Source organism: Ambystoma mexicanum, chromosome 11, assembly GCF_040938575.1.
Source record: "Ambystoma mexicanum isolate Mex_15411 chromosome 11, UKY_AmexF1_1, whole genome shotgun sequence".
Taxonomy (NCBI): domain Eukaryota; kingdom Metazoa; phylum Chordata; class Amphibia; order Caudata; family Ambystomatidae; genus Ambystoma; species Ambystoma mexicanum.
The window spans coordinates 729,109,136-729,134,482 of NC_090934.1; the positions used below are offsets into that span (position 1 = coordinate 729,109,136).

Below are 25,347 nucleotides of genomic sequence, written 5' to 3' on the forward strand. Positions count from 1 at the left end.
GCCATAATAGGTACCACAATATCAATAGCCAATTCTATTTCGGTAGGAACACTGAGTACTAAAGCGCAACAACTGAGTATTGACCTAGAAATAATACAAAAAACATTAGATGGAATTAGAGGGGGACTGGATGAACAAGTAAGATTCATAAATGAAACTGCAATCATTCTAAATGAACAAGCGGATGTAATGCAACGTGCGACTAAAATAATACTTAAGCATGACAGAACTTTAAATGAAATATTGAACATAATGAGTCCTGTTGATAGACTATTAACGGAAACATGTGTCAAATTTAAAGAACAAAATTATATGTGTCCAGGTAAACCGTTTGTTCCTGATGCCACAGATGCTATTTGTGGTTTGAAATCTGACCCAAGTATATCAGAAGGATGTGAAGTGATTATTAGCAATATGGGGAGTGAAGAAATGGCACAGGCTAAGATGGTCAGAGGTAAATGGTTGGTCAGCACCTGTTTAAAGAACATGACGGTGGTACATTTAAACCATGGAACATACGTGGTTAAACAGGTGAAATATAATGTTTTTTATTTACAGGTTCCAAAGGATACAATTGTGTCAATTGGGGGGTTAACATTGTTTCATGTAACAAATGATGTTTGGGAAAGCCAAGTGGAAAATATCGATTTTTTTCAAAGGAATACTTTTCCAATAGATCCGGATGTGGAATATTTATTGAATCACAAAGAAAGACATGTTATAAAAATGAATTTGAGAAAAAACAATATTACAATTAGTAATCTGGGGATAATAGAAGTGGAAAGATTTAATTGGGGAACCTGGGGGGAACGCTCAATAGTGGGTTTGGCTGTCCTGGTGCTAATCATGGGTGGATGGTTGATTGTGCTATCAGTAAAGATGAAAATGTTACTGATTTTAGTAGCTACGTCAGGAAGAGAAAGATATCCCAATACACATGCATTTTAAAAGAAAAAAAAAGAACAAGTTGTTTTTAGGAATTGGCTTGGATCGTAGCCAAGTTCTAAAAACAAAAGGAGGGTATGTAAGGATATTTGGCGTGTTACAGCACAGAGTACAGCACTACTGCACAGGTAGCAATTTTTTTTTTGATGCAGCACCACCACATGGGTGTGGTGCATTGCTATATGTGTTGCCAGAGTAACATGGACATATAAGTAAAGACAGGCTATTCAGTCAAAAAGATTTTTACATATTAGATGCAAATCTATTTTTACAGTTAACATAACCCACTAATAAAAATGTGTCTCCACTGCAGAATTAGGCCTACTCTGAAAGTGAACTTTTAAACGCACATTCATTTTTTTTTCTCTGCTGCTCTGTCCACATAACTACAGGAAGCAAAGAGCTCGAAGGAACAGGAAATCAGTTGGTTACAAATTTTTACTGAAGAAATGAGCCATTGTGTAGTGAGGGAGGAGATGACATGATTGATTCTGATTGGAGCAGCGTCATAGCAAGTATCATGCTAGAGGCAGTGATTAGAGTTTTGCTGGGGAAGCTTGAGGAGAGGGGGAGAACAATTGAGATCTGGCAGAGCTGGGAGAAGGACCTGTTTCCTGGCTGAAGCATTCCTGCTGCAAAAGCTGAGAATTCCAGGCAATAACCCCAGTTTGAGAACGACAGACGCTTGTTTTCACTGGGGTTAATCTTCAAGGGAGCCAAATTCAGAAAGAGAATAGCCGGAGAAAACTCATGCTGAACAGATAAGGTAATTACAGAAGTGTGGGAGCTGTGCGAAAGTGTGCGAAACTGTTCAGTCAGTATATTCGAGGGAGTCCCAGTCCCTTATCAGCATATGTAATGTTACCAATTGAATATATTCTCGCAGTTCTCTGTTCATTTTATCACAAATAATGTTGTACCATTTCATTTATTTCTGTAAAAAAGGGCTAAACTGTGTTTAAAGGAAATTTCTATAATACAAAAATATCTGAAAACAGATAGCTAGTGTGTATTATTTCTCTCTTTCATTTTGCATGGGAAAAGGTTTAAACGTGGGTAGATTTTTAAACAGTGCAATTGTCATTTTAAAACAGATGTGGGCATGATTATATTCAGTATGGACAGTTGTGAGTGACTGTTGCATAGCTTGTTGGAGGTACATGAGCCAACGGGAAGAGAGACTCTCTGGACATAGTTCCATGCCGTATATAAGGTAGTGGAAATTACCACAAAAATACCACAATAGCCCATGGTGGCACACAACACTAACACTGAAAATGTGGTATCCCTAAAATGTAGGCCTGAGGTCTCTCTAGTGATCAAGAACAATCTAGATGAAAAACAAGGGATGTTGGATATTGGAGCCACAAATAAACCAACCACGCAAATTATCGCGCACATTATCTAAATAGGTCTGAATTCTGAAATAATGCAATGTATTATTGTTATGTGTGATCCAATATGAATGCAGAGAGTGATTATTGCTAAAGGTATTTTGGCGGTAAGAAAATACCGCAAAGCCCCAAATATCCACAAAATACCCAACACCCCCCATGCACAGCCCCCACTCACTCGCACTAATACTAGAGCAGCGTCTTCTGATTCTAGAATAGGTCTCTGAAGTACAGACAAGTCCAGGTCCAGAACCTTGCTACGTCCCACCTCAGCAAGCTCTACCCCATGAGGCAGACGGGCGAATGTAAGCCCAGTGTGCCACAGGGCGTCCCTCTGTATCTGGTGGGTGATAGGGCACTGTTGTCACATCAGCTCAGGGAAGCCTTTCAGAAGCTACCCTGTACTGGTGTAGCAACAACATCCTATTTAAATGAAAAGCTCGAAACGGCTGTGTTGAAGCGGAGAGCTTATCACTTAAATAGTGCGCCGCTGCCACACCGCATGGGCAGTCTTTCAAAGGCTGTCCCATTCTGGTGTAGCAGCAGTGCCCTATTTAAATGAAAAAAGGCCCGCTCCCATGCTGGGATACCCAGAAGAAGGGACATATGTTTTTATGAGGAGTAAATCGGAATATATTTTTCCGTTTTTCGGGGCTGGGCTGCAGGGGCCACAGCTCTTCCGTTGTTTATAATGGTAGGTGTGTGCAGTGCATGTAACAGACAAATCAGAGCAGGCATATTAACCCTTTGTGCAATCTAACTGGGAATGGGAAATTCTGACCCGTAGGATACAAGTATATCTCTGCAACAGAGACATTCACACCCCAGACTACATTACAGGGACTCAAACTTACTTTTATCTCTTATTTGATTCATTTCTTATTTGACTTTTTATTTTAGTAGAATTATTTGAGTACTGATTACATTTGAATATTTCAGTTTTGGCTCCATGGGGTGGTGGTTTAGTTCCCCTCTGCATGTGAGCCAAAATGAATGCCCTAACTGATGACTAGGAGATAAGGTGTCAGGTTCAGTCCTTACCTCTTTGCTTCTGGACTCCTTTGCTGGGAAGAGGTAAGGCCTGTCCTTTCAGGTATCCACCATGCAACCCGATTACAGGATAACAGGTAAGCACTACGGCTACCCCGAGAGCCAGGTCCCATTGGGAAAAAACCTTGAGGGGGGAAAAAAACAAGGTGCTGGGAAGACGTTCCAGGTACGTTTTTTATTCTGGGAATTTGTCTTTACAGGGACCAGGAAGAAGTCTCCAAATACCAGGCTGCAGAGCGCACGAAAAGGAGCAATGTCCAGTGGATCCTGAGTGAAGCCAGCTGAAGGTAAGGGTAGCTCTGCTCTAGCATACTCGAGCGAAAATGGTTGAAAGCAATAGAGGGATACCAGGGAAGAGGGGGAAGCCAGCGCTACACAGGGTGAAGCGCAAGGAAGGGAACCCATGAACACAGATAGGGGGAAGAGAGAGAGCAAGTAGAAAACACGAGGTTGCAAGGCAAACTAGCGTTCCGCAATACAAAACAATTGCAATGCGAGAAGCCTTCTGAATTACCTTTATTTATTTCCTGGTATCGGATGTTGCCGAGCACATGAACGTGATGATGTCACCGTGTGGCAAGAGTGTCTGGGCACCATCTTGGATCGGGACGCAATTTCAAAGCGTTTCCAAAATGAAACCTGATCAGATAAGCGGCAGTTAGGCGAAAGCATGACATAAGGGTTGACAGAGGCAGATATAGAGTCTGGCTTTTGTTTGGCTGAACTGTCTTTTGTCTTGGTTATCTGCAGTTAAAAGGTTTTGCATTTTGCATTATTCATATTACCAAACATTTTTTAGGATCAGACAGCAGGCAACCATTGCCAAACACAGTTGGCCATTGCTGGCTTTCGCCAGCGTCCAAACCAACCACGGTTGCCTATCCCCAAGCAAATCATTGCCAACAATGGCCCACCATCCCCAATCATAGCTAACCATTGCCAAGCATCGCCAATCATGGTCAAGTCTTGCTGATCATGGACAGTGATTGTGGACAATGGCCGACTATAGCCATCTGTTGAGCCATTAAGGTTGTTCTGTGGGTTGAGTCCCCACCACAGAGATCTGAGGATCACCTCTAGACTGCACCTTTCATACTTTCAGGGTCTATCAAAGACCTTGAAATTATATGAGGTTAATGGTCATTATTGAAGTGGCAAGAGTACATTTAGTTTATGGAGGGTGTTTTGTCAAAGATTATGTGAGAGAGACAGGAAGAGAGAGATAAAGACAAACACTTACCATTCCAGCACCCAATATGGCATCCTGAAAATCATCATGGAAGGGATACACACATGTTATAAATATAATCCCCACCTTTGGAACACAACCAATCACTAGGGCACCCTTGAACGGCTTTAATATGCATGCCAATTAATCTGTTTTTACATACTGCCTGCGCATGCTGTATGCATCTCCTTCTTAACAAATGTATGATATACACAGCCTATAAAATAGCTAGACTGGTAATATTGCTGTGGAGAGGATTAATACATTTGCTACCGTGATCTCCATGTGAGCAAGAGCAGGTACAATTTTTATTTTATTTATTTCAAATATTTTCATGCTGAAACATATTCTAATGAGGCCTCACAGCGTTGACAACATTGGCAGTTTCCACGGCCGCAAGATACTTTTCTAAGAGTATCATCTGGATGGCAGACTTTGCTAAACCTGGGGATTACACCAAGAACTGCACTAGAAGCAGCTAATATGCTTTAGCAAGCTTGGGGCAGTGGGGTTTGAAAGGGAAGGCTGTATCAATCCTACTCACTGACAAATAATCCGGCAGGGCGTCTGTATTGATCTGCACAAAAGAGGAATACATCAGTACAGTACTCCACTTATGCACATCTTCTGAACTAAGGACGTGAGAACAAAGGACATGCAGGAGAGAAGAAGTGGCACTTTGCAGCAGCACAGCATCTCACTTATCTCCTGACTCAGAGTCTGACTCAGGGTCTGAGCCCAGGCCATTGTAAAAGGGAGGCAACATAATGCATGCCTGCTGCACCCATGCACGAAAGCAATATCCCACTTGTGTTCGGAATTGAGGGCTTCTAACCTGCCGATGCTGTGAGGGGTGAGAAGCACAACATGTATGCCTACTGTGTTGATGTTTCTGCACAGCATACTGTGTTGCCTGCATCGCTCTGACCCACGCCACAAGGGCACGCCGCTCGTGGTCGAGGAGGCGTGTGGGGGTGTCGCAGGGCGCTGCACAGAAAAGCACAGAGCAGCAGGCAGAGAGGTTGCTCCCATGGGGCTCTCCTGCTTGTGGAGTGAACTACACTATGCACACCAGCGGGATGTGATAACAGCATAGGTACTTTATGAAGAATTATACTGTCTTTTTTTTTTAAAAACAATTTTTATTAATTTTCAACAACACAAACCAAACTTGCATTGCATATTATATAATTTCCCATTTATATTACTCAAACCATGTCTACTGCTTCCCCGATGCCCTCCGACCCCATCCAGCCCACTCTCCTGCACATTCTGTTTCTTCATCTTGCAATTGGAGTCCCTCTCCCGTGTTTTGTGCTGGGTCCTGATCGCTAGACCAGTCTTGCGTGGGCCCGAATATCGTGGCTAGTAGATGCTTCCAAGCCATCAAAGTTTCAGCTTCCTCCTCCCCTCTGGATTTGCTGGCTTCCTGCCATACTGTAGTTTCAGCCTCTGCCCATTTATGTAGGTCTTTCTACCATACTTCTATTCTAGGACTGCGACATGCTTTCCATCCCATAGCAACTCTGCGCTTCGTAAGTATATACACCAAATCTTTTAATTTGCTAACATGCTTGAGTTTACGTGGTCTGGGGAACCCTCCTATCAGGCATGCCCACGCTGTGTCCACCATTATCTTAATCCCCTTTTCTTCCAGCCTATGTGCCACTTTTTCCCAGAATCTCTCGATTGCTGGGCACGCCCAAAACATGTGCACCATTCCAGCTTTCTCCTCGTCACATTTGGGGCATGCTTGTCTTCCTGCATTTCTAAACTTAGCTAACCTTTGGGGTGTCATATAGGCTCTATGGGTGACATATAACTGTATTTGTTGCAACCTTGCATTCCTTGACACTTTCTTATGGTACCCTTGGGCCCTTTGCCACATCCCGTCAGTCATAGGGGCACCCACTTCCTCTTCCCAGTCCAGCCTCAGTTGTACCAGTACTTTCCCCACTTTGGACATCACGATCTCATATATTCTAGATATCTCATGCCCTCCCTCTGCTATGTCATATATTATGTCTAATGTGGCGTCTGGTTGATCTTCTAGGTCTATTTCGGACCATGTCTTTTTAATCTGCTGCACCACCCCCTGGTACGTGATATATTGTCCTGTATGTAACCCTGTCTCCTCCATTAGCTTCTCAAATTATTTAATCCTCCCCTCCTGCCATATGTCTTCCATGGTTGCTATCCCTACTGGTTCCCAATACTTCCTGATCATCATCATTAGCTGTTTTTTTTTTCCCGCCAGCGCAACTAGTGGCACTTGCGGGGAACATGGGGATGGATTCTCCATTACCTGGCAGGCCCTATGCCATATTTCCCATCCCAACAACATCATCTTCGGGCGCTCTCTCATATCTGCTTTGGGCAGCCACATCATTTCTTGTAGGAAAAATGGGGCACATTCTAGCCTAAACAGCCAAGATTCTGAGGTTGGGTCTTCCGACAGCCATTTTGCTACGTATTGTAATTGGCTAGCCAGATAGTAAATTTCGTAGTTTGGCAGTTTTATTCCTCCTTTATCATGTGAGTTCTGCAGCTTCCAGAGGGCAATTCTTCTCCTCGTCCCACACCATAGAAAATCCCTACACATGCTATGCAATCGAGCAAAGAATCGCTTTGGTATTAAGTACGGTATGTTGCAAAAATAGTGCAGCAGCCTCGGCAGGACCACCATTTTCAGCATTGCCCCTCTCCCCATCATCGCCAGGGGAAGCTTTGCCCAGAACGTCATTCTATTTTCAATGCTTTTGATCGCTTTCTCAGTATTATGCAGGTGCTCCGCCTCCACTGTATGGTGAATATTTATCCCAAGGTATCAAAACGTGTTGGCCTGCCATGGTATTTGTAAAGCAGGTAATTGTTCTAGCGGGATCCCCTTATATCTGCCCAGTGGGAATATGCATATTTTTTTAGGATTCATTGCTATACCAGACAGTAACGCGAATTGCTCCATTACCTCTAGCACATATTGGAGGTTTTCCTCAGGGTAGCGTAAGTACAGCAGCATATCATCGGCATACAGGGAAATCAAATGCGGTTCCCCTCTTATGGTGATTCCTATTACGTTGTACTGTTGCCTTAAGTATATCGACTTAAGTATATTTGACTGAGTCAAAGGCCTTTATTGCATCTAGCGATACAATTGCCATTTCGCCAGCCTTCCCATTTGCGTATTCAATAACTTGATGGAGCTGTCTGTGATTGTTAGTTATGTTCCTATTCGGGACATACCCAGTCTGGTCAGGGTGTATCAATTTGGTAATGACTTTCCTCATCCTGTTTGTTAGGACCGCTGTGAGTATTTTGCTGTCCTGATTTAACATTGACAGTGGCCTAAATGACCCGCAATCCTTGCCAGGCTTATTAGGTTTCGGAAGCGGTATGATTATCGCCTCTCTCAGGGTCTTTGGTAGCCTTCCTACTTCGTAAGCCTCATTTAGCATCGCTAAGAGCGGGGGGAGCACCTCGTGTCTATACATTTTATAAAATTCACTCGGGAGGCCGTCGGCCCCCGGGGTCTTACAGGTGGGTAGTTGTAATCGGGGGAATATATAGCTCCTCTCGCTCTTCCGCACCAATTTGCGGCAAACCTATGTCTTCCAGTGTTTCATTTATCTTCCTGTAAACACTTTCCTCTTTGTCACCATACAGGTTTTGGTAATATTCTACAAACTCGCGATTAACGCCTTCTTGGGTGTCTACTATGCCCCCGTCTTCCTTTGTTATCGTTCTGATTGTAAGTCTGGGGGTCTCGCTCTTATACAGCCATGCCAAGGTTCTTCCCGGCTTATCACCTCCAGCGTGCTGCCTCTCTATATACTTTTTATAATTTAAATGGCACAATTTCTCCCAGCATCCTATACATTTTTGTTGCAGCCCGAGTATTGTTTCGTTATCTTCCTTGGTGGTATCTCCCTTACTTAGCGCTGATTCTAATTTTTTTCCCACTTACTGTAATTCAATTAATATCCCTCCTTGCAGTCCCTTGGACTTAGCTATGGCTATCTCCCGTACCACCACTTTAAAGGCTTCCCATAGCGTACCAGCTGACTCAACACTTCCAGTGTTAATTTCGAAATAGCTTTTTATTTTGTCTCTCAAATCCTCCCTAAAAATTGTATCTTTCAGCGCCTCAGCCATGAGGCGCCAGGTCGATATCTTTGCTCTTGGAGGGCGGTATTGCCATTCCAGCACCAGCGGTGAGTGGTCCGATAGGACCCTCGCTTTGTATTCTGTGCACGCTATCTCTGCCATCAGCTCCTGTGTGACAAATATATAATCTAGCCTAGTGTGCAGATTTTGTGGGGCCGAGTAATCTGAGTATTGTCTCTCCTGTGGGTGGCGCTCCCTCCATGCATCCTCGAACCCAAAGTCCGCCAGTAGTCTCTGCAACGTTCTAGCCGCAGGGGTGGGCTTGTCTATTTTGCTATCTGATCTGTCAATTTTTGGATTTAGCACACAATTGAAGTCTCCTCCCCATATCACCGCCCCTCCCAAGCACCTGCCCAGTTTACTGTATAGGGTCCTAAAATATGCAGCTGTGTCTTGGTTCGGGGCGTATGTGTTGATAATGCTTACTTCTTTGTTCTCCACCAGCCCTCTTATCATAACCATCCTCCCATCTGCTTCCACTATGGATTGCAATAGCTGGAACGGGACATGCGGTGCAACCCAGGTAATCACTCCTCTAGCATAAGCTGAATATGTAGCGCCTACAACAGCCCCCTTCCACTTCATACAAATCACCTCTAACCTTTCTTGCATAAGGTGAGTCTCTTGTATCAAGGCTATGTCTATTTTTTGTCTGTGCAAATACATCATAACCTTATTCCTCTTCAGATAGCTACTGAGCCCTCTAACATTCCATGTAATAATTTTAAGGTCCCCCATTATCTAGTGGTGTCACTCTCCCCCTCCCGCAAGCACCATCTCCATTCAGAATTTCCTTTACCGCATGTAGGCTCGTTCCCCAACTTAAACTACCTCCAACTATAGCCCTTTCAACTCTCCCAACCTCCCTCCCTCCCCCCTCCCGCCCCAACTCCAACACATCCTCCAACTCCCCCCCTCCTCCCCTCCCAACTGTAGCCCAGCTCCATCCCTGGATCTCAGGTGCACCTGCATCTAGCCCTTTCCTTGGCTTCTGCCTTTTCTTGGGCACAGCAGGTTAGCGTCACCCTATTGGCGCTACCACTAATCTACCTTTTGGAGTTAGGCTCGCTACCTGCGCATCTCCTGCATTTGCATCAACTACTGCGCATTCCCAGCCAGAGTTACATTATACGATAATATATTGTAGTCCAGCATGTTCATATCATTAGGCATATCAATTAGTTTAATCAATACTTTACCCATGCCTCCATCATTGTTTCAGTGTTCTACGTTGCAGTTTTCCCCTCCCCCCCCATTATTTTCCAATCCCGTGTTGGGTCACTTCTCCAGTTCCTCGCCACTCTGACCTCCTCTGCCTTCTGCGAATCCTTGAGCGTCCTGCCAATCCACCAGCTCCTCTGCGGTGTCGAAGAAGTGTGCCTTGCTTTTGTGCAGTACTTTAAGTTTGGCTGGATACAAGAGCATGTACTTCAAGCCTGTTATCCGCAGTCTTCTTTTCACCGCCACATAGCTATACCGTTGTCTCTGTACCACCATAGTATAGTCTGGGTATGCCGTGAATGTCGCTGATGCTCGTGTTATCGTCGCTCTTTTCCGAAAGAATTCTAGGATCTTTTCCCTGTCTCTATAGTTCAATATTTTTGCTATGATTGCCTGGGGCGGGGCTCCTGGTTGTGGTCTCCTAATCAATGCTCTGTGCGCTCGTTCTATTGCAAAACCCTGTGATAGCTTGCCGGCCCCAATCTCCTGAATGAGCATGTTCACCACATAATCTGTGGTGTCAAGGCCCTCTTCTCCTTCTGGCAGGCCTACCAGGCGTATGTTGTTGCGTCGTGCTCTACCTTCGGCCTCCTCTGCGCGGTTCTCTAGGTTCGAAACTTGCTGTTTCAGTATATGGACCTCTTTGGCGTTGGTGGTGCTGGTCTCCGTGTTGACCTTTACTGCACTCTCGAGGCTGCTAGTTCTTTCCGCCAAGGCTCTCACATCTTGTCTAAGCAAGCCAACCTCTATTCCCACTGCATCTATCTTCGTCTCAAGGGCCGCCTTCCGATCTGCCATCGCTGCCACCCATGAGGATTTCAGTTCTGTTATCGCTGCTAGGATCTGTTGTTCATTTGTAGTCCCTGGCCCGCTATCTGGTGAGGTGGTCGTTGTCTTGGTGAGCATCTGCAGAGTCTGATGTGTCGTGGTAAAGACGTCCATCGTAGGCTGCTTCCCCTTTCCTTTGCCTCCCTTTACCGCCATGGTTCTCGCTTTCTCAACTCAGCTCGCCTGGGGCTAAAGGCTGCGCTCTCCTGGTCGCGCCGCAATGCAGGTGCGGCCCGCAGTCATGGCCAACCTCCGCACAACCCCTTATAGTGTTGTTAGTATTTGCAGCGGTTTCTCATACCTTTTTTTCAGGCGCCTGCACTGCCAATGTCCATTTCGTATGCCTGATCGGCCAGGTAAATCTGGGTGTAGCCTGGAGCTCCAGGTTGCTTCACCATGGGTCGAGGCGTCCCACCCTGTGCCACCCGTGCTACGGGGCGTGTCTAGCAGCGCGCTCCCGTGTTCAGGTCGCTATCTGTTCTCTCACCTCCCAGCCGATAGTGGACTATGTTCTTTTTCCCCCCACAACTGATATGGTCACTTTATGCCTCACCCTCACAGAGGGCATGGTAGTCCATTTTCGCCCATGCAGTCAGCTCCGTGCTCTGGCCTGTGAGTGTAGGGGCTCCTTCATGTGTTGAATCCCCACTTGTGGGTACTGTGGTATTTATAGGGTATATGAACTTATAGAATTGGTTAAAATATGATTTATGTTTTCTTTGTTTTTTTAGAAAAATTGAAAAATTGTGCCATTGCCCCGGAAGAAGAGTTGATAACTCGAAACGCGTTGGGCACCATCATGTACTATGTACAATAAAGCAACCAGTATTTTCTACAATCTTCGTTTCTTCAAAAAATGTATTTGTTCAATGAATATGGTTTATGTACCACTTAAATTGCTTACTACAAATCATTTTATGCTAAATGTTTCCTGAAACAATGTATAAAACGAGTATCTATAACTCCCTTTAGATATTGATCTGTATTTACTGATATTCGACAGTGTGCAGGGGACGGGAGTTCCCAAACCTTTTGGGAACAACCACTCTTTTCCATTGCGGTACCGTGGTATTTATCATGTGGGGGCAGGTCGGCACAGTGTACCAACCCCATCCTCTCCTCTCAGCGTGCTCGGGGAGAGTCTTGCTTTGTGCCTCACATCCACTCTTTGGCTGTCCTATGTGCCCCAGGCAATTCAAAGTCTGCAGTTTGTGCAATATGTTCTTGTATAGCAGATGTTTTTGTTTTTTTGGGGCTGGGGCTCCCACACACGCCGCCTCACTCCGTTGCTGTGCAAGTTCCTATGCTCTCATTTGGGGCTTGTTGTGAAGGTCGCCGCATGTGTTTTTTAAAAAAATATATATTTTTCAGTTTTGTTTATTTATTATGTCGGGTGTGCCTTCATTTATTACACTGGCCTCTGCTCATCTGCCTCGGGTGCCGCACACGCTGCCCTGAGCCCGGTGCCCCCGTCCTCCGAGCGGGCTCCTGGACCAGCCGGATTCATTCACAATGCTCAGCCCGCTTCAGCACCGGCTCATGCTTCTCGCCGCGCTCTCTCCACTAATCTGTTTTGAGGGGCCATGCGGATGCCCACTGCCGGCTCTGCACCGCCCCAGCACGCACATCAGCTGTTCTCACCTCGCGCCACGTAATCGCCACATCCGCAGCAAGAAACAACAAGTCTGGTAGCAGGTCTGCTCGGTCCCCACTTGCTCGGCTGGCTCACGGGCGCTCTCCAAGTGTATGTAAGACATCCAGCTACATTTGCAGATATGCTTTTATTTACTTGGTTAAGAGGCACGCTCGCTCTCCTCGGCTTCCTCCAGCTGGCGGCTCCTTCAGTTACAGTTCGTGTCTCCTGATGCGCCGCGCTTCGATGATCTTGCTACTGTGTATCTGGATCCTTTGTTCTCCCAGGCGGGCATTTTGATTACAGGATCACTGACGTTTCGGAGAGCTTAATTTACCATTATATTCCTATAATATGGATTGTTGCAGGCATGGCATGGCTCATTTCATGCCCTACAGTCTCATGTGGCTGGGCCTTTGTTTTGCAGATGATTTCTGCGCAATACGCCGTTAGGCAGACTAAGGATCTTGTCGGATCTGCAGGAGCTCCAGGTCCTTCCAGCCTCTTACATGGCTGGCTAGCCAGGCCCCCAATACTGTATCTTGTTAACAATAACAAGATTATGAGCCTCATTACGGGTCTGGCGGTAACCCTGCCGGTAAAACCGGCGGGTTGCTGCCAGACCCAAAAAAATTATCAGCACCTGATTTCCCGGTAACACTGAGGCATTACAACCCCGGTGGCCGGGAAGTCAGGTGCCAGTAATTCTGTTCATCCCCATTCCCATTCAGTCCAATAGGACTCAATGGGAATGGGGACCACGGAAGCAACGGCACCGTTAATAACGGTTTTGGTGCTTCTGTGAAACTCTGCGGGCGGGGCGCACCTGCCCGCAGAGTCATACCGTGCCGTTGTTACTGGGCCGACACAGTCGTAAGTCAACTTTATGTGTAGAAATGCTCATTTCTACACATATCTCTCAGGCATATAACCTCCACGTTCCTGTTCCTTGTCCCAGTACCTACTTTTAAGGTATCAGCCTCTTTGACAGAAACCCTTTAGGTGTTGGCAAATGAGGAGGGCCACACAGCTTGTAGATGTTGTTTGACACACAGCTTGCAGACTTAATTGCTGCTGTAAACACGCTACTGGTGTAATAAAAATGCTGAAGCCAGGTCTGCATTCAGCCACTTGATTTATAAGCACTCTGTGTTCATTTCATTGAAGTCCTGTTGAGCACAAGCATTGGCAAAGCCAACAGTTTTGGCTTGTGTATAATATTAGGAACTTGCCGGGCACTGCTTAGATGCTCAGGTATTTTCACCATTTTGCACCTGCAACTACCAATGGGCAGTTAATACCAATATGACTGTGCCTGACAAGTACCTTTGCCATGCCTACAAAAAAGCCCAAACTGTTTGCATTGCTAATGATTGTTGTATCAGTGTGCTCCGTCTTGTCGATGTTCCTGTTGCTTTCTGCCACAGACACACCTTGTACTCACCGACTTTCCTTATGTATTGCTGTTTGTGGGTGTCTTTATTAGTCCCTCTTTGATGGAAAATTGTATTTGAAAGGTTGCATTTCTTGATTTATGTAAGGAATCTGCGGCGGTATATGTTGAGGATGTATCACTTTGTTGAAATTACTGTTCATGCTCTTGCTTGAATATAACATTTTGACAATAAAAGTGTAGAACATAATGGAGGAAGTCTTATTTGGTGTGTTAAAGCGCCTCAATCAGGAGGATGGGTGAAATGCACAAGGGTGGTTCATGAACTCATAGATGTGGCACCAGTGACTGTAAAGCATCATATCTTGATCGTCTGGAGATCACCTGGACACAGTCCCGTACCGAGCGGGAGCCGAGGGCAAGCTGCCACCCCACAGGTTCTTTTGAGAGCCTGACCGGGACGTTCGTCAGTGGGCCACCTCTCCTGTTCGGCACCTCAATGAGGATGCCCAACGGGAAAAAAGTCCCCCTGGCAGGATAGTGTGTGTTGAGTAATTCCTGCTCAGCACAGTAATTGTCCTGGCAGCAGGACACCTTACCCTTTCGGAAACCTCTGCCAGGACAATGTCCCAAGGAACTCTGGGCAGCAGCAGAGGGGCTCTCAAGTTGCTCTGTGCCAACAGAGCATTTCAATGTGAACCATTAGGCACTGATGGGAGGGAGGGTGGACTATTAGCAGGGACTTTTGTCCATTTAGAAATGTGCATGGGAGGGAGTGATCAGGTGTGAGAAGGTTGCCTAATGCTGCAGGGTTTATGAAATAATGACTATGACTTTACCCAAGGGGGATTTGTTAGACTCATATTAATATGCATGATGCTATTGTGACTTTGCATGCAGGATGGGGAGAATAAAACTAAATCCATCCTCTTATTGCTCAACGTATTTCTATAATGATGTATAGTTAAAGTTAATAATGAAATGGTAGTTTCTTATGTAATGTGCTTTGCTTCCAAGGCATTGCTATAAATAAAGTATTATTTAAGCACATGAAATGCAAAGGGAAACATTAATAAATATCTATATAAACTAAAACTGTGAAGATGTGCTCAGTTGCTTAAATTGTCCACATCCTGGTTTCACCATTTAATCAAAATGTGTGATCCTGGGCAGATCATGTAATCAGACTGTGTCTTATCTGCAGCTCTGTAAGTGATTCACTTCAAAGCTTTAATTTATCATGCTGTAATTTAAACAAAAAAGCCTGACTTGCTCCATATATATATAACAGTGCAATTTAGGTATTTTGCACCACAAAATTATTTGCCACTTGGCTTACTTATGACAACTTATTCTAAAGTAACTTGCATGGTGCCTCCAAGAATCAAAGACTGATGATGCTCCTTGCGATGTGCTTTCTGTGAAGTAATTTCTGTGGTGCACACCCTATGCAAATCAGGAGATGTGCATGTATTTGGCCCCAGAGGACCTGGACAGAGCTCTAATAGATGAGTTCCCTGCATCTGTAATGATTATGCCGTTTTTTTGTTGTTTTTTTAAAATGCGATATGCCACTAGAAATGTTATCAAAAAAATAGATTATGGCAGGGTTGGGCGGATTGTGGGCAGGAATGAGACCTGGAATTGTGTGCACTGCATTTGAGGGGAAACTAGCAGGACTTTCACTGTGGCTGTCCCCCACCCCCTCTTGCAATGCTGGATAACATAGGGAGGCTTACGAAACATTTCATAAACTGTAACTGTCTTGTTATTCCCACAAAGAGCGCAGCTTGACATTCCATGAACTGTCATGAATGGCTTCTATCAGTCAAAGCCCCCTATTTTAATGACAAGTTGAAGTTTATGAAATGCCGAGCTTCGTTCCGTTGTGGGTATAGATTATTCTGAGAGAAAGCTTTACATCAGCAGCTTCCTCAAAGACAGCCTTGCGTTTTAATGCAAAGCTTTCTCTCAGAATGAACAGTTTTATCTATTACAGTGTAGTATTTCCACCTACGTTGCACGCTGCTATTTGCTTGTGATGGCTTGTTAGAGCTTGGCAGGTCTACGCAGATGGAACATGGAACAGGGGTTGAGCGAATACAGAGCAGTTGAGCTGGAGCCTGGCAGCGTCCATACAAGCTCCCTCCTATTCAACCCATTAACTTATTTTTAATAGTTAATAAATATATATATCACTTTTCATCACTGAATGTGTACGTGTTTATTGGCCATACATTGATAGCCCACCACTACAAGTTGTGACGAGGATGGGATCATCCTCAGACCATAACTTTTCTCTCACTTTGGCGCTCCTGCACTCCAACATAAACTGGTCCCTCAGTCTTTCATCCAGTTGTTCATTAAAATTGCAGGTTTTAGCTAACTTCCTCAACCCAGTAATATATTGTTCACCATTTTCTCCCTCCTCTTGCACTCTTTTCCCAAATTTGTAACGTTCTAGTATGGTGCTTAATTTATTTTCGTAGTGTTTACTAATCTTCCTTAAAGTGCGTTCATATTCATTGAGAGGTAAGGTCTCGAATTTTTCTTGGCCAGCTGGGCCTAAACAATGTAGAAGCAATGACTTATTTCTTTCCACACTACAATTTTGACCACATACCACACCAGCATAATGCTCAAACGATCTGATCTACCTCTTCCATGGTATTCCAGGTTCAGCGGCCTCAGGTAGAAAGAACATAGGTGGAGGCACACTGTTGAAAGACATATTTTATTGTTTTCTGTGGTAATGGATTATTAAGGATGAGCTCATAATTTTAGTGTGCTATGATTTGTCACCATAAATGTCTTTAAGATGCTGTGGATTAATCCTCGTGTAAGATTTCCAGCTGAATTGACACTTGTAGCATGTGTGTTACCACATTAGTCTTCAAGATGATGAGGATTGATCCTCAGGTGATATTAGTGGGAGTCTGGCCTTAAAAATCATTCACTGTTGTGTTTTGGTATCAAAACAATATGTATATAGTCTTAAACACTGTATGCTGGTCATGAATTACGTGTGCGTAGCTTTAAAAGATTTTACTTTCTTATTTTCGTAATGCGCATGTGCGTGGCTGTATGCAAATGGCTTGAGGTGTTTTGGCATCCACGTATTGATGTGCATGCGACTTTAAATATGTTCACTTCGCTATTGAACATATGCGCATGTGCGTAAGTATCTTTAACGTACTGGCAACCTTATTCAAATAAATGCGCATGCGCGAGGAGAAATGAAATTTGGTGTGCGATCGCACAATTACCTTGACAGAGTTGTTTCAGGGGCCGCTACAATGCTCGGGCAAAAGCGGAGCGGATTTGATGCGTCGTTGCAGATAGGCAGAATGGCCCAACATCAGGCGATGTTATGAAACGGGGGGGGGGGGGTTCGGCATAAGAATCCTCGTCACACTTGAGGTGGTGGGCTATCAATGTATGGCCAATAAACACGTACACAGAATGAATGAATGGAATGAAGCAGAAGCGGAAGACTGTTCTATAACACATCTAAAACAACTCATTGGAAGTCAAAGGGCCTCATTACAAGTTATGCCGGTAAGGGAAAAATGATGCCGGTATGTAAATACCGGCATCATTTAACCTTCCGTAGCATTCTGACCCACAAACCCGGTATTAAAGGCACGGTTATTTACGGTGCCGCTAATAGCGGCACAGGCGCGTACACGCGCCTCCTCAGGTAGTAAATACCGGCATGCCGGTAATAGGGGGCAATCACAACCCACGCAAACATGCAAATACCGGCATCGCGAACACGGTAATAACGGGCTGCATGATGCCGGAAAAACAGGCATCACGGACCACCCGCAAACAGCAACCAAGATACAAGGCAGCTGCCACAGGTGCACACAATCCCCACAGGTGGAGTCAAAGGAGGCTGTGCCAGTATGAACTGAGCACACCCACACACCGCAACCCCCCCCCCGGCGTAGCCAATGCAGAGTTGGCCATCACAAAAGGCGCACAATGAAACACCACACCCCTTCCCACACCAAAATGCCACCACTAGCACCATCAAACATGGTGCAGGAGAACCCGCCCATAGTGATACAACCACAGCAGCAACAACAGGCAGCACAGAGGAGACGCAGGAGGAGAAGGAGGGCGAGACATGGACAGCAATCACCACCAGCGCAGCCACCAGTGCCACGTAGGCAGCCACCAATCCCTTGCACCAGACCCAGCCCATGTAAACCAACCCCTGAGCAGACGCACACCCTGGACCGGTTGGACCGTGACACCATCACCACCATAGTGGACATGACACAGAATGACATTGCCAGCCACATCGAGATACGCACTGCCATCCCCCCACCAATAAAGGTGGTTACTGTGCAACACTTCCTGGCCCCAGGCACCTACCAACACACAGTGGACCAGCTGCATGGCATTTCACAACCACTACTCTCACGCATGCTGGACCACGTGCCTGGCAGCCTGGTGAGTTGCACAACTGTCCCATGGCTGTGCTGTGCGGACCTGATCAGTGCAGATGCAGAAGGGGGGGGCTACTGCACCTGGGTGGCAAGGGGGGGAATAGTGCACCTGGGTGGCAGTAGCCAGTGAGTGGAGTGCATGCCGAGCCAAACACTCCAGACCTGAACTAGCCAAACCGAACCCGACACATCACTGGGCCACAAATGCCAAACTATGCATATGGATGACGACAAGTAAGAGCCACAACCAGGCCACCATGGCAATGTCAAGCAATGCAGGACTGAACAGGATGGTAACCCTGGCAATGTGGCCAGTGTGAGCATGCATAATTGTGAGCATGCATAGAATACACATCATGAATTGGAGGCCAAACATTGCCGCACTAACACAGCACATCTGCCTCAGCATGCATGTTTACACCCTGCATCATCTATCAAACCACATCCAGTGTCCCACACCTCATTACAGTATCCATAGCATCTATGTGACTATTGCGTATATGTACAGGGACATGTGCATGCCCACAGCAAATAGCTGCCGCCATGACTGAGTGCCCTGAAAGTTGGCAAGTCAGTGTGACACACACCTATTCCAATCTGCCTGCAGGTGATGGAGGATATACCTTCAGGCCGTGGCTACTTACCCCAATGCGTAACCGCTGAACTGGCATGGATAGGAGTACAATCGCGTGCACACTCGTACCCGTGTTCTGCCTGAGCATACCTTTGGCCTGTGAAAGCGCGGTTATGATGCCAATGCAGTTCTGGTGGTGCACTCCTATATAGGCCTGAGGGGGTGGCAAATATCACCATGGCCTGTGTCATGCTGCACAACATGTGCGTCGGAGGAATGTACCACTGCCAACTGACATAGACATGCATGGGCCGGGTGACCATGAAGGGGATAGAGACGGAGGCGAAGGAGCCCCCCTGCCAGTACATGATGCACGGGATGGCCATGCTGTACGCCAAGCACTAATCCACGTGTACATCTGAAATGCACGGACCATGAAAGGAATGTTCCAGTGACACACTGCCTGCATGTGGGCATGCACACTTGTATACTTAGCAGTTCACAACCGTACGCTATCACACATTGAATGTACATGCACAAAATTAAGAATGTCCAGCCATTGAATTGCTTGCAAACAACTGGTGTATTATTCACATACACGTGATAATATTAACATTCCCCTCCAAACACCCCAGTGAACCCCCCCTCCCACCCCACAAACCCTCCAAACACCCCAGTGAAATCCCTCTCCCTCCACACAGATGCTAAGTGTCCCCATGTGTGCATCGGACAGTGCTCCCTTCCACAATGTGTCCTGCCACAATGTCATTGTCCGTGCATTCATTTCTTTTGCATCTTGGTGTTGGGTGGTGCCATGGCCATGGCCGGCCGTTGTGCGCTCCTCCTCATGTGACGCACCGGACTGGATTGGGCCGAGGTGGCAGGGGTAGTTGTGGCGGAAGTGTCAATTCTCAATGGACTGCCTGTGTCAAGGTGTGGCCGCTGCATTGGAGCGTTACCTGCACGGATGGCCTCTGTGAGTGTCCCCATGCACTCCTGGAAGGCACTGCATCATCCGCGGCGTGATCGCCGACCTTCTAGACCCCATCGGGTGCTCCCGACATGTGCCTGGGGCCTGCCCGGTGACCCGGAGCAGGCCCCTTAACACATGGAAGACTTTATGTAAATATGTTCGAATTGTGGACTTCATGAGGACTCTAGTTATTTGTTTTTTTATTTGTTTTCATGTTTATTATAAAGGGGGGAAGATGTGTAGTATTTCCATCTACATTGCAAGCTGCTATTTGCTCGTGATGGCTTGGCAGGACTATGCAGATGGAACATGGAACGTGGGTTGAGCGAAGACAGAGCAGTTGAGCTGGAGCCTGGCAGCGCTCATACAAGCTCCCTCCTATTCAACCTATTAACTTATTTTTAATAATTAATAAATATATAAATCACTTTTCATCACCGTGTGTGTACGTGTTTATTGGTCATACATTGATAGCCGACCACTACATATTTGGTGCTCTGCTGCTTATGTCTGTGACAGCTCGGAAGAGGGACCGGTGCTCAGGCTTAAAGCAGCCAATCAGCGATGACCCAAACAGAGCCGAAGACCAGGGGAAACCGGATCGGTATGGGATACCAAATATTCCAGAACACTGCCACCAAAGGACGGCGTAAGGGATTAGCTACTGTGATGTGCTAATGTTATTACTTGAATTGGAAGATTTGATTCGCTGTTTACGTTATAGTTCAATGCACTACTCACGTGCCAGCAATCATGCGCAGAAGAAAATGATAGCCATTGAACAATTCTAGTCAAGAGGAAAATGCTCGTAGAGCGTGACGGGTCGGCTACCCCTTCTCTATACATACAACCGACACTGTTTCTTGGGTTTAATCGTCCCTTTGTGACATACATACTCCAAAGTGCCTTCTTAAAGACGGGTGAAGAGCCTCTGACACGCCGGCTCTGCGCGGTAGACGTTGTAGCGTGGTCGCTCTCTTATGACGCATTCACTGTTTCTCGACAGGCGGAAGTCTCGATCCGGTTTCTGTTTGCTGGAATTCTAATGCTGGAGGACTGGGTGCTGCGCTTCGTTGGTCGGATGTAGGTCAGGTGGGTGTTCGCTTTATGTTTGCGCACAGGGAGTGATGAGGAGATCGAAGTTTCCTATCCTCACGCAGAATTCTCCGACTTGTGAAATGCTTCCACAGGTATCTTGCCCATAAACCGAACAACGGAGGGGGGCTGGCTCCTTACAATTTACTCACAGCACTTTGCGATCTTGTATCTCTTGGACGACCTCAAGTGAGTCTGGGGTCCTACCCCACACAAGGAGTTTCTCAGTACGTTATTTGGCTCTCCATATAAATTAGAATTTGGCTTTTCCTAGACACAGAAGAGGGGGCGAGTTCTCTTTTCCCAGTGTACGAGGGCGAACTGAAAAGGGGGATTGATTTTCTCCAAGACTAACACAGAACAGGGCCGTTTCTCCTACCTTGCCAACAGACAGGATGTGATGGTTAGGAATGATGCCTGCTTCCTAGCTACATACAGAATTGGCCCTACTACAAATACACCCTCGTTAAGCAGTGGTTGAAGGGTACGAAGAACATAGTGTCACTATGAGGCCCGGCCTCAACAACCAATCCAAATCGACCACACCCCCTAAACCTAGTATTCTACCTCTCCTTTTCCCCACCTAACTTCCTGCCTGTTTACCATCCCGCAACATAAATCTAATTATTACATGTTAGACTAATACATTTTTATTCTCCAAATGGACTTTTCAAGACCGAAAGGAACGCAGTGAAAGAAAATGTACCGGAAGATGACTTTAGTCCACGATAAATTGGTCTCGTGTAGCGCCTGTCTGCTGTTGGGCTATCTGAACCTGGCTCTATAAGAAAAGAGGGATTTATTCTTACTGGGTTTCCGATGGCGAACCCTGTGGTGTGTTGATGGGTGCAAGTTGGTAGTACCTGTTGCTGGTTTGCTTCTATGAGTTTCAGACACTTGGTGTTTATCCAGATAGTAGAACCAGGGACCTGTGAGGGTAGTAGACGCCTGCTTTGGGTAATGTTGCCTGCTGATGTGAGGCAGTGAAATGGGACCAGAGAGGGGAGCTTAGTCATAGCTCGATGGTGTTCATGAAAGCAGATTTATGGACCCCTCTCCTGCCAAAGATCATAACACTCCCACCCCATTTTCCCCACACAGACCATCACAAATCTGACGTTAATCATGCATACATGCAACTGGGTAGTTTATCTTCCAGTGCTGGGATCAGCTGATAGCTGCTGGTGCTCTGTTGTGTGGCTGCTCCACAATGGACTCTAGTTGGAAATTGAGAAAAAACTGAAGCAAAGCTGTGTCGGTAAAAACGCTCAGCAAGCCAAGACTGCAGCTTAAACCTGCAGGTGATAGGTTTGAATCCCTCGGGCCAGCAAGAAACAACTTGCCCACTGTACTCCAGAGACATGTGTTTACTAGGGCCATTGCTTACTCTCCGGCGCCCATGTTGGAGTAGGGAATCTGTTTTCCATCTCTGATACCTTGATAATGGCTCTAGGAGTCTAGGTTTTTAGCGTCCTAGATTTATTTCTTTTCACGGCTTGACTGGAATACTTAATGTTTAATGGCAAAATATGCTTGTTTTTTTCTTCTAACAGCCTCATTCTGCTCTATGCCAATGTTAGGACAACCTCCCTTTTCTCTGTACATTCCCAGTGTGCGTATCACTTTTTGTGTGCTCCCTAAACTGATGATTTTGCAGCCATGTCTATGTGGGTTGTTCCTAACTGTTCTGCTGACCGTATAATTGCCCGGGACATTGAACCACATATCTTGAACAGTGCTTAAGAAAGACCATTTGAGGGGGTGGGTTGAGCCTCTAAGTGATTTTTCGGGTGGCAACAGAGATGTGGTGCAGGTGTGGATTTGAGTGGCTAGGCAATTGAACCAGGTTGCCTCTTGTTTCTCCTTGCCATCACATGGCATTTTAACGAAAAGAAAACAATCCCCGTTTGGATGTGGTGCCCCTCTAAGGAGCCCCTCATGGGCGAGTTTTCTCGTGGGATGCTGCATTCATATAGGGAATCCTCACTGCAAGTAGTTAATAAGGTGATTCAAAGGTGACTTCCCTTGGTAATTATCCTGACTCGGCATAGGTGGGCTGTTCACACATGATTTTCCTCCTTTGTGAGAATTGCACCATGATAATTTGTCAAATGTTGTGCAACTGCCCTCGCATGAGTTGGAGACATAGAATGTTAAAGGTATTTATATTGCGCACCGTCGCCAACAGAGTTGGTCCCCAGGTGCTCAGGCGGATCTGTAAAACAAGAAGGTGGGCGGGTTAGGTTAGTCGGGTGAAGAGGGAATAGGAGAGTGAGAGAAGTGGCGTGCTGTTGGCGGCATAAGTTCTGTTTCCACCGTGCGCTGAGCTTTGGTGTGGATATCGGACCTGAGCGAGACCTTGTGTGCTGTTGGTGGGGTTTCTGTTTGTTGTTGCTGTGTGGTTAAGTGCGTGCTGTTTGCTAGGCGAGAAATGGTTGTGTGGATTTTCGGGTGAATTGGGTATGCAGAGATTTGAAGTTGGGTTTTTGGGTTGTACGTCCTGGTTCTGGCAGATATTGTTCTGTTTAACTGGCCTTCCTTTGAATGGGCTTAGTTGCTACTTTACTTTGTTGACCATCTAACTGTTGTGGGTGGCAGCGCTTTTCCCACTGTTTTGTGTTTGATCTTAGTGTAATGGGGCGGGGTATGTCTAGTCCCCTCCCCTCTGGTGTTGGTGCTGTGGATTGGCTGTCCCCGTTTTGACAGTGGTCTGTTGGAGCTTGGGTGTAATTCGGGGGGGCGGGGTGAATCGTCCTCTATTTATGTATTCAATCTTTAGTGTCGTCCTATCATAGCTATCTCTCTGTGGTTTGGTATGTCGTAGAATGTCTTTCTTAGATTCTGTTTGTAGTTGATTGCTTGGTGGGATCGGTATCTTCACTCATCATTGTTTCAGCTGTGTGTGTGTGTGTGCCACTGTGGGCGTTCTTCTAGTTATGCAGTGAAGAGCCAGGATTTGAGCAGTTTCCTGAATAGTATGTCGTTTCTTGTGTTACGTATGTTCTTTGGTAAGTCGTTCCAAGTTTTTGGTGAGAGAAAGAAGATCCTCAGAGTTTTCTTTTGTAGGGTTTCAGTTTCAGGTGGATGTCGTTGCTTGATCGGAGCGTTCTTGTGGGGTGATGTAGGCGTAACTTGTCTCTCAGGAACTCCGCGCCTTGGTTGTGGATTGCTCTGTGCGTGATGCACATTGATTTGAATTTAATGTGTTGTTTTATTGGTAGCCAATGTAATGTTTTTAGCGCATGTGTGACTTGTTGCCTTCAGGGTAGTTTGAGGAGCAATCGGGCTGCCGCATTTTGTATGCAATGTATTTTTTTTGAGTCGTTCAGGCATACCCAGCTATTGGCGTAATCTACTCTGGACACGAGAGTGATGATCGTGTTTGGTTGGCGAATGACGGGAACAGTAGGATCCTTTTAGCTGTCATTTCTTGAGTGGGGTGTTTACTTGTGGTCCTAGAGTAAGTTTGTTGTCCATCAGGAACCCCAGGTTTTTTACAGTTGGCGATGGGGTTGTACCAAGTTCCCTTGGCCAGTTGTTGTCTCCTTCGTTTTTTGTGATGATCATTATTTCTGTTTTGCCTGGGTTGAGGGGTAGTTGAGTTCATCCAGTTGAATACACCACAAAGGCAGTTCTCTAGTGTTGTTTTCTTCTTGAGTGTCTTGTATTTTAAGGACTATTTGTGTATCGTCAGGGTAGTTGTAGCAAGTGAGGCCGTGTCTTTTTGTGATTTTGATTAGTTGAGATAGGTAGATGTTGAATAATAACGGGAAGGTTGATCCTTGTACTCCGCATTTGGATTTGAAAGGTTTCATCCATATAGGTTCTGTTCTGTTCGTTAGGAAGGATTTGATCCATAGTAGGGCGGTGTCTGTTATTCCCAAACCTTCTAATCTCGTGATGAGGATGTTGTGGTTAACAGCGTCAAATGCCACAGAGAGGTCTAGAAGTATCAAGGCAGTGCTGTTGTCTCTGCATTTGCTTTTAGGTCATCTCATATTGAGAGGAGAGCTGATTCCGTTCCTCTCATAGGTCTGAAACCAACTTGTGCCTTGTCTAGTAGGCAATGCTCTTCTATGAATTCTTGGGTTGTTTTGTACATGTACGTTTCGAGCAGTTTAGCTGTGTACAGTATGTTGGAGATGGGTGTGTAATTGGAGAGGTCCTCTGCATTTCCTGCTGTGTCTTTCAGTAACGGCCTGATTTATATACGCTGATTTCTAGGATTGTGACACTTTCCCTGTCGAGAACATTCTTGTGGTATTCCATGGGAGTTCCTTGTTTGAGGATTGATTTGTATATGTTTGGGGGGCAGTGATCCTCGGCAGAACCTGTTTTGTTGCTTTGATTTACCAGTTTGACGAGAGTCTCCACTGATCTTTCGGGGAAGCT

General features: G+C 45.9%; 1 protein-coding gene across 3 annotated transcripts in view; it reads left to right on the forward strand.

Annotated features, from left to right (window-relative positions):
* Window positions 1-20,417: 20,417 nt before the first annotated feature.
* The window catches only part of BTBD10 (BTB domain containing 10), a 475,094-nt gene continuing 470,164 nt past the window's right edge, over window positions 20,418-25,347 (forward strand). The window contains exon 1 of one of the 3 annotated variants that reach the window (XM_069623613.1): window positions 20,418-20,509. The gene's annotated coding sequence lies outside the window, so the exon portion shown is untranslated. The other 2 variants (XM_069623611.1, XM_069623612.1) reach the window with 2 other exon arrangements.